Source organism: Bubalus bubalis, chromosome 20 (genome assembly GCF_019923935.1).
Source record: "Bubalus bubalis isolate 160015118507 breed Murrah chromosome 20, NDDB_SH_1, whole genome shotgun sequence".
Taxonomy (NCBI): domain Eukaryota; kingdom Metazoa; phylum Chordata; class Mammalia; order Artiodactyla; family Bovidae; genus Bubalus; species Bubalus bubalis.
In genome coordinates, this window is record NC_059176.1 from 22,417,833 (window position 1) to 22,432,310 (window position 14,478).

A 14,478-nucleotide genomic window follows, 5' to 3' on the forward strand; every position below is an offset into this window, starting at 1 on the left:
CCACTAATGGTAAAGAACCCTCTTGCCAATACAGGAGACATAGGAGACGTGGGTTCAATCCCTGGGTCGGGAAGATCCCCTGGAGAAGGAAATGGCAACCCACTCCAGTATTCTTGCCTGGAGAATTCCATGGACAGAGGAGGCTGGTCCATGGGGTTACAAAGAGTCAGACATTACTGAAGCAACTTAGTATGCACTGCACCAACACAAGAGTGATCTCAATTCTTTCCTGAAGTCTAGTTGAGTTTGATCTAGAGCAGTGCTTCTCCAGATTTCATGTGCACATGAATCATTTCAAATTAAACTGCAGATTCTTCTTCAATAAATGTTCAGTGAGGCCCAAGATTCTGCATTTCTAACAATCTCCTAGGTAATGTGTTGGCAACCCACTCCAGTACTCTTGCCTGGAAAAATCCCATGGACGGAGGAGCCTGGTGGGCTGCAGTCCATGGGGTCGCTAAGAGTTGGATGTGACTGAGCGACTTCACTTTCACTTTTCACTGTCATGCATTGGAGAAGGAAATGGCAACCCACTCCAGTGTTCTTGCTTGGAGAATCCCAGGGACAGAGGAGCCTGGTAGGAGGCCGTCTATGGGGTCACGCAGAGTCGGACACGACTGAAGCGACTTAGCAGCAGCAGCAGGTAATGTGTACACTATTAGGTCAAAGATCACAGTTAAAGAAGTAAGGAAGCTTAGAACAACTGGACTGGGCAACACAGACTGGCACAGGTCAGAGGGCACATTATTTCCCTGAAAGAAAAGATTTTCTTCACTGAGCTAGAGCCCAAAGTGCTAAAAATAATTATTTCATTATGAGGCTGGTGTAACTTAGAGCTAAAGGGTCAACAGTAAACACCATCTGTCGCCAGCAGAGGGCAGCAGAGGGCAGGGTAAATTGCGCAGGACTCCTCCCACCCCCACAACAGCCCAAACACCCTGAAAGTAAACTTAATTAAGCTCAAAACAGAACACAGGTAAGAGAGCAATTGGAAAAGCAAGACGCTGATAAAATCAGCAGCAAGGAGAGAGATGTTCACGCAGGCCAGAATAAACTCGAAGTAGGGAACACTTTGTAGCAGTGGTACCTGGTCGGGAGACCCAAGCTCCAGTTCAGACAGGAAAAGGGAACAGTGCCTTTGGGCCAGCCACTCTCTCACCAACAGCCTCGATTCCCTCGCGGTAAATCAGGGGGAAATGCAAAGAGTGATCTCTAATGGGCATTTTCAACCTTCACATCCTATGATCAGTGCTCCTGGTTGTGGGTTTGAGAAAACTGGAAGGATCCCTCTTCTTCAGGCAAGGGGTAGGGAGTCAGAGGGCGGACGTGGTGAGCTGGCTGGTCCCTCTGCTGGGTGAAGCCCAACAAGCCTTCAGTTTGCTCTGAAAGTTGGAGTTCCTTGGTGGCTGTGGGAGTTTTTTGTTTTGTTTCGTTCTTTACTCTGTTAAAAATTGCATGCAAATAGTTGAAAAGTAAACAGGACTAAAAGGCTTATAACTGAAACAAGTCTTTCTTCCTCTTATCCTCCTCATCCTTTTCCTCAGGAGCAATGTCTTTGAATTCTTTTCATTTCTTCTCCAATTTGCCTCCGTATTTCCAAATAATATATAATATAATCCTATTACTTGATCCAGCTGGGCTTCCCAGGAGGCGCTAGTAGTAAAGAATCCACCTGCCAACGCAGGTGACTCTGGTTCGATCCCTGGGTCAGGAAGATCCCCTGGAGAAGGAGCTGGCAAGCGACTCCAGTATTCTTGCCTGGAAAATCCCATGGACAGAGGAGCCTGGCGGGCTACAGTCCATAGGATCACAAAGAGCCTGACACGACTGAGCACTACTCCTACTATTGGCTTTTTCTCTGGCAGGTTAGATACTAATTCAATCACGCCATCTCTTCCCTTCATTATTCTCAAATATAATGTCTTATTTTTTTAATCATATCTACATTTGTCACCAGCAAAGAAAGACCATTAGCAATTCCTGGGAAATTAAAGTAGAATCCGGGTAATAAAACACAGGCTAACCTTTTTCTTTTCCTTTGTGATTCGTTTCACTTGTTCATAGAGGGCCACACAGAGAGGCCTCGCATCCAGCCCTTCAAACCAGAGTTCCCAGGTCCACAGGCTGCAACTGACACAGCCAAACGACTGCCGACGACCAGGCACAGCACTCAGTTCAGGATGGTGGCGGCAGGTCGCTTGCTGTGCCTGTGCTGTGATCTAAAGCCTGAGCAGGACGCCTGCCCCAGACCCAGGAGAGTTCCGCCCCATTCCTGGTGCCTGCACAGAACCCAGCTGAGCAGCCCCACCCCGGGCCTATGGGGAGAGCATGCCCTCTAGAGCCCAAACACAGGCCTCTCCATTCTCTTCCTGTTCCGTGCGTGCTGGCTCAGTGTCTCTGACTCTTTGCAACCCCAAAGACGGTAGCCCACCAGGCTCCTCTGTCCGTGGAATTTTCCAGGCAAGAATACTGGAGCCAGCTGCCATTTCCTTCTCCAGGGGATCTTTTCCAACCCAGGGATGGAACCCTTATCTCTTTTGCGCTGGTAGGCCGATTCTTTACCTGCTGAGCCACCTCCCGTTCTCTTAGGAAAAAACAAAGCTTTCCTTTGCTTCTGAATCAAACCTGGTCTCATTCCATTGGTTCTAATGACACCAGGCAGGAGGACCCTTGTTGGGGCCAGACTCGAAAGTGTTGGTAACATAGTCACTGTTTTTATTATGACTATATAAACATTTAGGTAACATACTATATCACGTAATATACTGTGATTACACTTAGTTTCTTGTACAACCTTCTTCATTCTTTCTGGAGTTATTTCTCCACTGATCTCCGGTAGCCTATTGGGCACCTACTGACCTGGGGAGTTCATCTTTCAGTGTCCTATCTTTTTGCCTTTTCATACTGTTCATCACATTCTCAAGACAAAAATACTGAAGTGGTTTGCCATTCTGTTCTCCAGTGGACCACATTCTGTCAGAACTCTCCACCATGACCCGTCCGTCTTGGGTGTCCCTACACAGCATGGCTCACAGTTTCATTGAGTTAGACAAGGCTGTGGCCCATGTGATCAGATTGGTTAGTTTCCTGTGACTGTGGTTTTCAGCCTGTCTGCCCTCTGATGGAGAAGGATAAGAGGCTTATGGAAGCTTCCTGATGGGACAGACTGACTGACAGGGAAACTGGGTCTTGTTCCCATGGGCGGGGCCATGTTCAGTAAATCTTTAATCCAATTTTCTGTTGATGGATGGAGCTGTGTTCCCTCCCTGTTATTCACCTGGGGCCAAACTATGGTGGAGGTAATGAAGATAATGGCGACCTCCTTCAAAAGGTCCCATGCATGCACTGCTGCACTCAGTGCCCCTAACCCTGCAGCAGGCCACCGATGACCCATGCCTCCACTGGAGACTCCTGGACTCTTATGGGCAAGTCTGGATCAATCTCTTGTGGGGTCACTGCTCCTTTCTCCTGGGTCCTGGTGCACACAATGTTCTGTTTGTGCCCTCCAAGAGTCTGTTTCCCAGTCCCGTGTAAGTTCTGGCAGCTCTATGTGGGATTAATCGTGACCTCCTCCAAGAGGGCTTATGCCATATCCACGTCTGCTGCACCCAGAGCCCCTGCCCCTGCAGCAGTCCACTGCTGACCTGTACTTCCACAGGAGACACTCAAACACAGTTCTGTCTTAGTCTCTGTGGGGTCTCTGGGTCCTGGTGCACACAAGGTTTGTTTGAGCCCTCTGAGCATGAGAGTTTGAGTAAACTCCAGGATTTGATGATGGACAGGGAGGCCTGGTGTGCAGCAAGCAGTCCATGGGGTTGCAAAGAGTTGGACACGACTGAGTGACTGAACTGAACTGAACAACCTTCTGTTTATTCCAGAATTAATAATTGTCCTTTTGTTTAAAATTTGACCATCTTACTTTACTTTGACCATCTGACTAAGCATACCCCAGGACCTCTATAAAATGTCCTTTCTGAATTCTGAAGACAGTTTTCCACAAAGGAGAATTTGTCAGATTGTTCCATTCCACATTTTGGTATTAGATCCTGCTTCCTGGATCCCATCCATTCTTCTTTTTGTTTTTCCTCATTTTAGTGGACCATATCATCCATCCAATAACATCCAATACCCTTGTGTCAATGCCTCTTTGGTCACTGTGGTTGTCTAAGACACATTCTCTAGTAGATTACTCAAGAAGAACTCACAGAACCATTGCTTCCTCATTTTTTGGCCTGGTCATGACAGCAGGTCTGAACTCTGTATTTTGTTTGGCTGGATATAAACTCCTTAGCTTACATTTTCCTTCCTTCAGTATCCTAATTGTTAGTTCATTGTTTTTCTGGCATAACACATTGCTCTCAAACCACCTGATGAAAATGTATTTCCTTTCCCTAACCCATGAATTGTCTTTTAGCCTGGATACCTTGAAGATTTTTTCCTTTCCTTCAAGTCCCATGTGCCTACTAGACTAGGTATCAGGGTTGACCTTTTAGAGGTCAGTTTCCCAAATTTTTGCTTTTAATCTGAGGCTTGAAATCATCATTGATTTCAGGAAAGTTTTCTTGAATTAAAAACTTTAGCCCACTCCAGTGTTCTTGCCCAGAGAATCCCAGGGACGGGGGAGCCTGGTGGGCTGCCATCTCTGGGGTCGCACAGAGTCGGACACGACTGAAGCGACGTAGCAGCAGCAGCATTTGTTACGTACTCTACTTATTTGGTTTTCTTCTTGAGGATACCTAACACCTGTATATTGGATCTTCTTTGCTAATCCTATCAGTCTCAAATTCCAGTTCTTCATTCCGATTGATATTTAAATTTTTTCCCCTTCCCCTCTTCTATTTCTCCAAGCAATATTCATAATGCTTATTTTCTTTTGTTTTCCTCCTCGGTTCTCTAGCTCTGAAATTTTTTTTTATCTTTCCTTCTTTTGTGACTCCTGTTGTTTCACATTTAAATGTCACTTTCTCCAATGTCTCCTGAGTTTTCCTAATTCTGATTCCTGTTGTCCTCTCATAATTTCTACCCATTTCTTTTAGCTTTTTTTTTTTTTGAAATATTAGTTTACAATTGTCATCTGCTTTGTGGGAATATTTTTCTAGAATCTTTCATTGAGTAGGGAAGTTATTCTACTTATTTCCCTGCTTTTAATAACTCTATTGATTCACTCCCAATCTTTTTCTGCTGCTCATTTTTTCAGAGGTTTTACTCTACTTTTAGGAAGGAGGGTTGAGTGGATAGCTTTTCTAATTTCATAGCACGAGGATTCCCTCTCCTGTTATTTTTTGAAGAGATAAATATCAATATACAGCCTTGAGCTTTCTGAGACATACTTTCTCTGTTTCCCCTCTCCCATTTTCATCAGAACTTCTCATTCCTTTTTCATCATTTCTAATCTTAGTTTGGATTCTACTCCCAGCAGTTTCTCCGCAGTGCAGAACTTTGCCTGGAATAAGAAGGGAGCTTTTGGTTTTTCAATTCTAGAGTTGGCAGCACCCATATTCCTCCAAGTTCTCTCTCATTAACCGTATTCTCCGGCTCTAGTCACAGATTTAACTCAGAGTCTGGTATGGGAATTTTAAACATTGTGGTCTTTTGACCACATCTCACTGTAAGCCAGGACGTGTATGCTGGTTCCACACTGCTTGCACACATTCCAGTCCCAGGGTTTCCTTGAGCATGTGTCACTTTAAGAGGCAACGTTTGAAAGGACTGGGGGAAAGTGACAATAGCGACATTTATGAAACCCCTTGAATCCCTCTCCACGTGAGAGCTGCCAGAACAACTATTAACCTTGAGTTTTTGTTTTTCCAGTGTTATTTTAAATAATGGCAACACACTGGATCCATGGTTTTGGTTTTGCTCTCCTTGCTGTTCTGCTCAAGGCCCGACTTTGAGGTGAGTCTGTGATCTCTGGATTACATAATCCACGTTTTCATCATTTGTAAATAGGATAAAGAATAATACCACAGAGTTATCAAAATCAGATGAGATGATGTGGAAGTTTAAACTTATGAAACTGCCTATGATTTAACCTGACATGTAAAAAAAATGATAAACTGTAAAATCATATGCTATTGTTAGTTATTTCAAACTCGATTTATGAAATATGTGGAAACCTGTAATTTTATACTTAACCACATTGTACCAAATATGCTTCTTCTTTTTTTTTTTTTTTTCCCTGCCTCTTCCAACAGAATATTGCTTCCAAAACAGCCACGATTTTTGGATTTCCCTGGTGGTCCAGTGGTTAAGAATCCGCCTGCCCATGTAGGGGACACAGGTTTGATCCCTGGTTGGGAAAGATTCCACATGCTTCAGAGCAACTAAGCTGGTAAGCCACAGCTACTGAAGCCTGCCTGACCTAGAGCCTATTTGCCATCAACAAAAGCATCTGCAGTTAGAAGCTCCTGCACCGCAACAGAGAGCCTGGCTCCCTGCAACCAGAGAAAGCCCTCAGGTAGCAAGGAAGACCAAGCACAGCCAAAAATAAAAATAAATTTTAAATATATATATATATTTTTAAAGAGTGAAGATTTTTATCTGGCTTCTTCCATGCCATTTCCTCACTGTCGAGTCTGGTGCCTGGCACACCGGGTAGGCACTCCAGAATTACTTGATGAATGAGTGAATGACTTGTGCTAACGTTGCCTTAAAGCATATTGTGAAAGATAAAACGAATGAGCAAAACATAAATTCTGATTAGGCGGTTGTCGAACTGGGCCTGTGTAACATGCTCTGCCAAACTTTTCCTTCCGCATCTCCGTTTGCTTTGCATCCCTGCCAAAAAAATAACATTGGCCCCTGCTGTGGAGCCGGGATGAGGCAACCCCTCTGCAGGGCAGCAGCCAGGAAGAACTCCTGCGAAAGGCGGCCGCATTGGGCACCCAGCCTCCAGCCTCCAGCCTCCATCCAAAATGCGGAAAGCCTGAAACAATGTGCAGAGCAGCCGGGCTGAGAACAAGGGATAGCTCTGTCCCTCTCTCGCTGGCGTTTATGGAAGGAAGCCTGGCTGTCTGTTTTTAAGTAAACAGACTTGCTTTAATGGAGCAATCTGTCAAAATAAGCCGAGCTGCTTGGGCGTGGGGGGGTTAGCGGGGAGAGGTGCCACACCGCTTCCGTCTCCCGTGGGAGCTGTTTATTTGAGAAGGATGATAAATGGGAGTGAGGCAGAAGCCTGCGGTAATGACACTCAAAGCAAGAAAAATAATAGCGTGTGGCTTAGGATGGGCTCATCTTCACTCGATGTATAGATGTCTTTTGTGTGTTTAAAGAGCCAGCCCCTTCTATTTGCATCTCAAACACCCCTGCCCAGGAGCAGAAGAGCGCAGGAGCTTTACCGGCAGCTTGTGGTCTGTGGGTTTTGCAGGAACAGGGGAGGTAAGGAAGAACAGATGAATGAGCCAAAGTTTAGTCTCTACAGGTTTTCTCCCTCTTCTACTAATGGAGGTGTGACAAAAGCATTAATTTGCTTCATCACCACGCAGTGCTTAATAAATGAGTAACATGTTTGCATCGTGAGATGCATGGGATGGGACATGTTGCAGAGAAGCTTGGAGGGCAGAAATTACCAAATACTCGCATGAAGACTCACATTTTGGACTTTACTCAGAATATTCGCTGCTTGTGAAATGATACAATGAAAGGGCCAGGTGTAGTTTAACCCTTTTAGTTTGTGCCAGGACCTTGAATTCTTTGCAAAGAAAAGGATTTAATGTAAACTGCAAATGCTTTAATCAAGTGGCTTTCTTCACATACCGTGAAAGCATTTTGAAACATTCAAGTACAAAAAAAAAAAAAAAAAAGTCCTTATTTTCTGAAAATATAACCTCTTAAACACCCAGGACACTGCCAGACCAAGTCCCATCAAGTAACAAGGCACAATAAGAAGCTTAAAAAAGGTAAGGATTAAGTTACATTTGTATGAATAAGCTCATTTTTGTTGTTCTGGTCTCAATCTTTAAATGATTCTATCGTGCACATAAGGTGTCTCCTCATTAAATTATACATTACTATTCTCAGTGTGGGTCCCAGTGAGACCGAACATGTCCCCAGGACTCACGAACCGTTGGAAAGAACCACATCAATAGCAATCGCTCAGAGTTCGATTGCCCGTTGTCCCCACCTGCAGGGATGGCCCCTCACCGCACTCCTGAGATGCCCTGGGCTCCTCTCTCATGGAGATGGGAATCTGCGCCTGCTCCCTCCACATGAGCACAGATCCTGCCCCACTACTGGCACCTCTTGTCCCAGGACTATCCCCAGGCTCCCAAATCTGCAAAACACACCAGCTGCTAAAAGATGCACATTCCACCACTGGCCCCCCACCCACCCACCCAGCCCTCTCAGGTCTGAGCCATGCTGGTTCTACAACAAAAATGCCAGCGGTCCACTCATGCCAGCTCCCTGTCCTGCTTTGTTTCTTGGGCCTTGAAGCAGCCTGACCTTACACCTCAAGTAACTAGAGAAAGAAGAGCAAACAGAAGCTAAAGTAAGGAGAAGGAAAGAAATCATAAAGATAAGAGCAGTAATAAATGAAAGAGACCAAAAATACGCATTTATAGCAAAAATCAACAGAACTAAAAACTGGTTCTTTGAAAAGATAAACAATATTGATAACCCTTTAGCCAGACTCATCAAGAAAAAAAAGAAGAGGACTCAAATCAAGAACTCAAGAATTTTAGCAAAGCAGTACCAGTGTTAATCCTTGTTAATTCTTAGCCTGTCTTGAATAAAATGCCTTACTGGGAGGTAAAAAAAAAAAACTGCCTGACTTGTGCCCCCCATTTCACAAAATCTCTCATGAAAACATCGTCACTGCTTCTACCTTCTTCCTCTCCCTCCACCTGGGATATAGACCACAGCCTGGGAATGGAATAAATGCCCCTCCTCCATCACCCGAAGGAGCACAGGTGTCCTCCTCCCAAGGAACATTAACGTCCCTATGCAAATTCACTCCTCCAGGGGCTTCCCTCCATTTGACACACATGCCAAGATACACTTGAATATCAAGAGGGTCGAATTCTTCCTCACTTTCTCTCACACCCAGGCACCAGGTCCTGCAAATGAATTTTTCCCTCTAAAGCTTCACCCTGACCTTCCTTTGCTTCTCATTTGCCATCATCTCGATTCCAGGTTCTTATTTCTTTGCCCCTGGCTGAACTCAGAAGTTCACTAATTGGAATCACTCCTCTGTAAATTCATCCTAAAAGCTGCTTCGGAAACAAAACTCCTTAGACGCTGTCTTGAGCACATCAACTGCTTGCGGCAGTTTCTGAAGTTTGATTGGCCGTATGAATCAGGCCTGTTACAGAAAGAGTGCAGCCTTGGAATCAATCACCACGATTCCAATCTTAGTTCTATGCTTGAATAACTTTTGTAACTTTAATTGCTTTAAGCCTAAATTTCATCATCTATAAAATGTGATATTAATATAGGCTTCATAGGGCTACTGTGGGCTTCCCTGGTGGCTCAGATGGTAAAGAATCTGCCTACAATTCAGGAGATCCAGACTCGATCCCTGGATTGGGAAGATCCCCTGGAGGAGGGAATGGCTACCCAGTCCAGTTATTCTTGCCTGGAGAAGTCCATGGACAGAAGAGCCTGGTGGGCTACACATGGACATAACTGAGCAACTAAGACGTTCACTTTTAGGGCTATTGTAAGAAAAAATTAAATAATGTAAAGTGTTTTTAATGTGAAAAGACAAACTTGAAGAATAATGTTATGAAAATGCAAGCACTTCCTCCTGGAAATAATGTCCTCCATAAACTGGCCACCACTCACTTTTTTACCCTTTGCTCTAATTACTCCCATTTCCAGCCCTTCTTGCTGGACTTTTGCATCTGTTTCTTGCCCTACAAATGTGTCTTTCACTTCTAGATAACACTATTTGCTGTAATAGATAAAACAAAAGGTCAGTGGCTTAATACAAGAGAACTTTATTCCTTGCTCAGTTAAAATCCAAAACATGTATTCCTACCTGGCAGGTGGTTCTCCTCCAGGTGATAATTCTGGGATTTGGGATCCTTCCATCTTGTGGCCCTACAACCCTTTACACGTGGTTTCCAGGGTGACTCCAGAGGAAGAGAGAACAGGGAGACTCATGAGTGGAGGTTATTACAGGTCAGGCATGGAGAAGCACATAGCAGAACTGAGTCACATAACAGCATCTGATATAACCCAGTAGCATGTCCGGAAAGAAGAGGACATGGGGTTGGTGAACAGCTGGCTACTCTGTGCCACCCCCACAGACATATATATATATTTCCCAGACTATAGTCCCAGATACATCCTTCAAAAACCAGCTCAAGTCTCATTTTTAATTGATGACGTCCTTTTGGAGCAATCTGACTGACGATTTTATTCTCCGAACTCAAACTCCTAGCACACATTGATTATACCAGCCTTTGACACATTTGCCTCTTTTGTTAAATCACACAGACTTACTTTAAATCTTTTTTTCCTTAAACTCAGAGATATAAATCTGGTCCCATCCTCCTTGATGAAACATTTCTTGTATAAACATCCATAATTTCACACTTCCCCCTGTCTCCTATGAGCTCCAAGGCAGGATCAGTGCTTTTTCTACTGAGTAACTGTGAGAGTCCCCCAGGTAATGATTCTTCTTGGAAAGTGGCTGGGAGGCTGCAGTCAGGCCTCAAACTTCAACTTCAAATCCAGGAAGCACTGGCTGAGGAAGAAGCTGATCTCAACCCAAGAGCTTCCAAAATTTCTGAAAGCCTCTTCAGCTGCCAATTATATGATGTTAACATTAAGACATAAATACCTAGTGTCGGGTACTTCTTCCCGACGGGCTTCCCAGGTAGCGCTAGTGGTAAAGAACCAGCCTGCCAATGCAGCAGACATAATGAGATGTGGGTTCGATCCCTGGGTGGGGAAGATCCCCTGGAAGAGGAAATGGGAACCCACGGCAGTATTCTTGCCTGGAGAATCCCATGGACAGAGGAGCCTGGCGGGCTACAGTCCATGGGGTCTCAAAGAGCTGGACACGACTGGAGCGACTTAGCAAGCACACGCCTAGTATTGGCTATAGAGATTAGCAGTGATGATAGGAGTTAAATTGTTATGTGATGTTGGGAAGAATAGAAGAGGCAAAAATGTCTCTGATCACTTTTGAGTGTTCACTAACCAGACACGGTCATGTATTCCATTTTCTCCCTAGAGATGGCAATATGTGTTCTTGTCACTCCTGTCTGTTGGTGATGTTGCTTTGGGGAACAAATAAGACTCTATAAGATGAAAATGAGGGTAAAATTTGGAGATGGAAGAAAATCAAGGAGCTCAATTCCACAGTAGTTGCTTACAGAAATTTAAAATATGAAAAAAATACGTAGCAGAACTCCCAAAACCCACTTGTAACTGTAGGATAGCTTCCCATTCCCTCTCTCTCCTCTCGTCCTCAGACACCATACCTCACAGGAATATTTGGACATCCCGAGGTTCTGAAATCTCTTGAGAAGCCCAAAAGGCAGAGTGACTTCCCTGCTCTCCAGCCACTTCAGCCACACCAAGTGAAGCCTGCCGCACTCTGGGCAGGGGAGCTGGCTCAGCCCGTCCTTCTGAACAGACTGCAAACCTCACTTCTCGTTCCGCTGTTGACGGCATGGAACGGTGTAAACTAAAGGCTCCTTCACATTTATTCATGCAGCTCCACTCCTGCCCTGTTGAGGTACAAGTGCTCAGAGACAATTAACTGATGATTCATCCTCCAGGACGCCTGCTAAGGCAGGCTGCCTGGCTGTGAGTGAAAACATACTTGAGCAGTAGCTGATCTTTTCTTTTGGTTGAGGACCAAGTCAGACCAGGCATGGCTTTGAAGTTATTTCTGTCTCGGTGGATTAGAGGTATCAAAAGAAGCAGCTCCACAAACCCTTACCAAATATTTACAATTCTGCACTAAACAACCTCCACCGTACCTTAACCTTTACCGTCTTGTGAAATGCTTGCCAACCTCCCTGCCAAACACATACACTTGCCAGCGTAGGAGAGAGGGCAGCAGCTCAAAGGAAATGAAGTGCAAACGGTAAAGGATCCACTGTCTTTGTCTTAGAGGAGAACGAGGCCTTTTGATAGTGACCTACCTGCAGAGGGGGCACTCCGTCTCCCCATTACCATCACCCCCCAACCACCATGATAGTTCATTACTTCACTGGGGTGTTAAAGAGACAAGTTCTATACTCAGTTCAGTGAAGTTGTGGGACTGCCCTGAAGGCAGTTTCCAAATGTGCCAAGGGTGGCCGTCGTCAGTGCAGGAGAGACGGAAAGCAATAGCTTAAGCCACAATGGAGGCCAGTGATGGGGCTGCCGGTGTTTTCGTCATGCAGAGGACTGCCACACTTTACATGGTTTCTAGTAAACCTCCTTCCTCAGATGTTTCTCAATAAAACTGCTCATTGTAGAATTCTCCAGTTGCTTCTAAAATGCTGTAGGGATTAGTGAAATAGATGACTGATGTATTTTCTATTTTTCAGACTCCTTACTGGGAGCACAAAAATCTCATAATAAAAAGAGAAGGATAAATAATAATAATAATAAAGGATAAATGAAAGGAGCTGGCAGGTGGGATACCATGTTGCTGGGGCAGAGAAGAGAATCAGGCCAGCCCTGGCTGCAGTCAAGCCCACGATGAGATACATTATGGAGACTCATTGCAGGACATGCATTGGTGAGGTTCCCCCAAAGGGCTTTGGTCAGCAACAGAAGCTTCTGGCAGAGAAGTTACCAAAGGCAGAGCTTCAGAGAAATAGATGGCAGCCACTGAAATAACAGTCACCAAGGTTTGTTCATGAATCCCCCTGACACAGTACCCAAGGACCCCTAGAACTGACTGTTGGACTCGGTGTGTGCGCTAAGTCGCTTCAGTCCTCTGACTCTTTGCGAACCTATGAACTGTAGTCTGCCAGTCTCCTCTGTCCATAGGATTCTCCAGGCAAGAATACTGCAGTGGATTGCCATGCCCTCCCCCAGGGGATCTTCCCAACCCAGGGATCGAACCCCTGTCTCTAACATCTCCTGCATTGGCAGGCGGGTTCTTTACCACTAGCGCCATCAGGTAAGCCCTGCTGTGAGACTGTAAGGGAACCTAAGTAGAAGCCCACACAGCGATGGAGACCAGGACCAAAAGTTTGTGCTATCCTGTTAACCACCAGCTGTTACCTCCACTACACACAGAGGAACTCAGAGATACAGTGCCTGGGCCACGTTTAGGCATTTCATTCATTCACTCATTCATTCACTCAACAAATGTTTATATTTCAAGGCTCTGGGTTAAAGTGCTTCGTAAAACAAAAATAATTAAACTTTAGTTTGGCCATCTAAAAGCTTTCACTAATCACTGCTATAAGGACACAAATCTCCATAATACAGATTAGAAATGGGTCATTATATAGTCACAGATAAAATCTGCACTGGCCAGGTGGTAGAGAGAGATGATTTCTGTGCCGGAAGAATTTGGAAAGATTTTTGTATAGGAGCTAAGGGTTGAGGTGATATTAGAGAGTGCAAAGGCAATGGAGAACATATTCTCAAAGACAAATAATCTGAGTGATGGTATTAAGACGGGAAAGGGTGCACATGCTTAAAAATAAAAGCAGGTGGTTCCATTGTCTGGGCAGTAGTGTACAGGAAAGGAAATAGAGGAAATTGTGGTCAGAAAAGTGGTATTGTCAGGAAATGGAGGGCTGAGTGCCCCAGGTCAAGGAGTAAGATTTTCTGTATAAAGTGATGAGAAATCACCAAAGATTCCTTAGCAGGAGAGATTTGATGATTACTTCAGGAAAATTAATATTTATTTTAGTAGCCAAGAAAAGTATTGAATACAGAGCCAGATTTATGATGAAACTTTACATTAATTCCTGTTGCAATAATATTCAGTAGTATATACAAGCAAGAAGATGGTTCATCAGCTTTCAGTCCTAAACTTTTTTTTTTTGTACTGCCCAGAACACCGTTTCAGGCTACCAGCTTTCTGTAGGCTCAGGGAGTAAAAGCTCTTGAATAGCTTATGACAATCATAATTAGGAACGTCCATCGGCTGGAAGGAGGGATAGGGCTGGCACAGTGAATAATTATTATGTAGAAAATGGTTCTCAGCCAGCCTTACCAACAAGAGGCATGTCCTCCAGGAAGGCCTTCTGGCTGCCCCACAGTCTCTCACCTCTGGGAGAAGGAGCTTCTTTCATAGCCCATAGCCCCCATGCAAGTATTCTTAATTTCCTCAAGTAATTTATAAAGTCGTTAATGCACACCCTCATTCCTGAAAACTCGTGAAAACATCTTTTTCTACGGGAGTATTTTCTTTATTATGTAAAAATAATAGTAATAGCCCATAGATATTGAGAGTCTATTATGAGGCATTAAATATGTGATAAACTCAACATACTTTATTTTGCACATTTTAAAATATGAAATGGGAATAATGGTCATAACTCCATGAAATCAACCCAGGACCTGTTCAGT

At 44.4% G+C, this 14,478-nt stretch overlaps 2 long non-coding RNA genes across 2 annotated transcripts; both read left to right on the plus strand.

Annotated features, from left to right (window-relative positions):
- Positions 1-989: 989 nt before the first annotated feature.
- Positions 990-8,211, plus strand: LOC123330840. The gene is made up of 3 exons (XR_006547039.2): positions 990-1,181; positions 5,812-5,895; positions 6,195-8,211. It is a non-coding gene; the product is annotated as an uncharacterized LOC123330840 (long non-coding RNA).
- LOC123330841 lies at positions 1,717-2,218 on the plus strand. Its single transcript, XR_006547040.1, has 2 exons — positions 1,717-1,865; positions 2,065-2,218. It is a non-coding gene; the product is annotated as an uncharacterized LOC123330841 (long non-coding RNA).
- Positions 8,212-14,478: the final 6,267 nt, after the last annotated feature.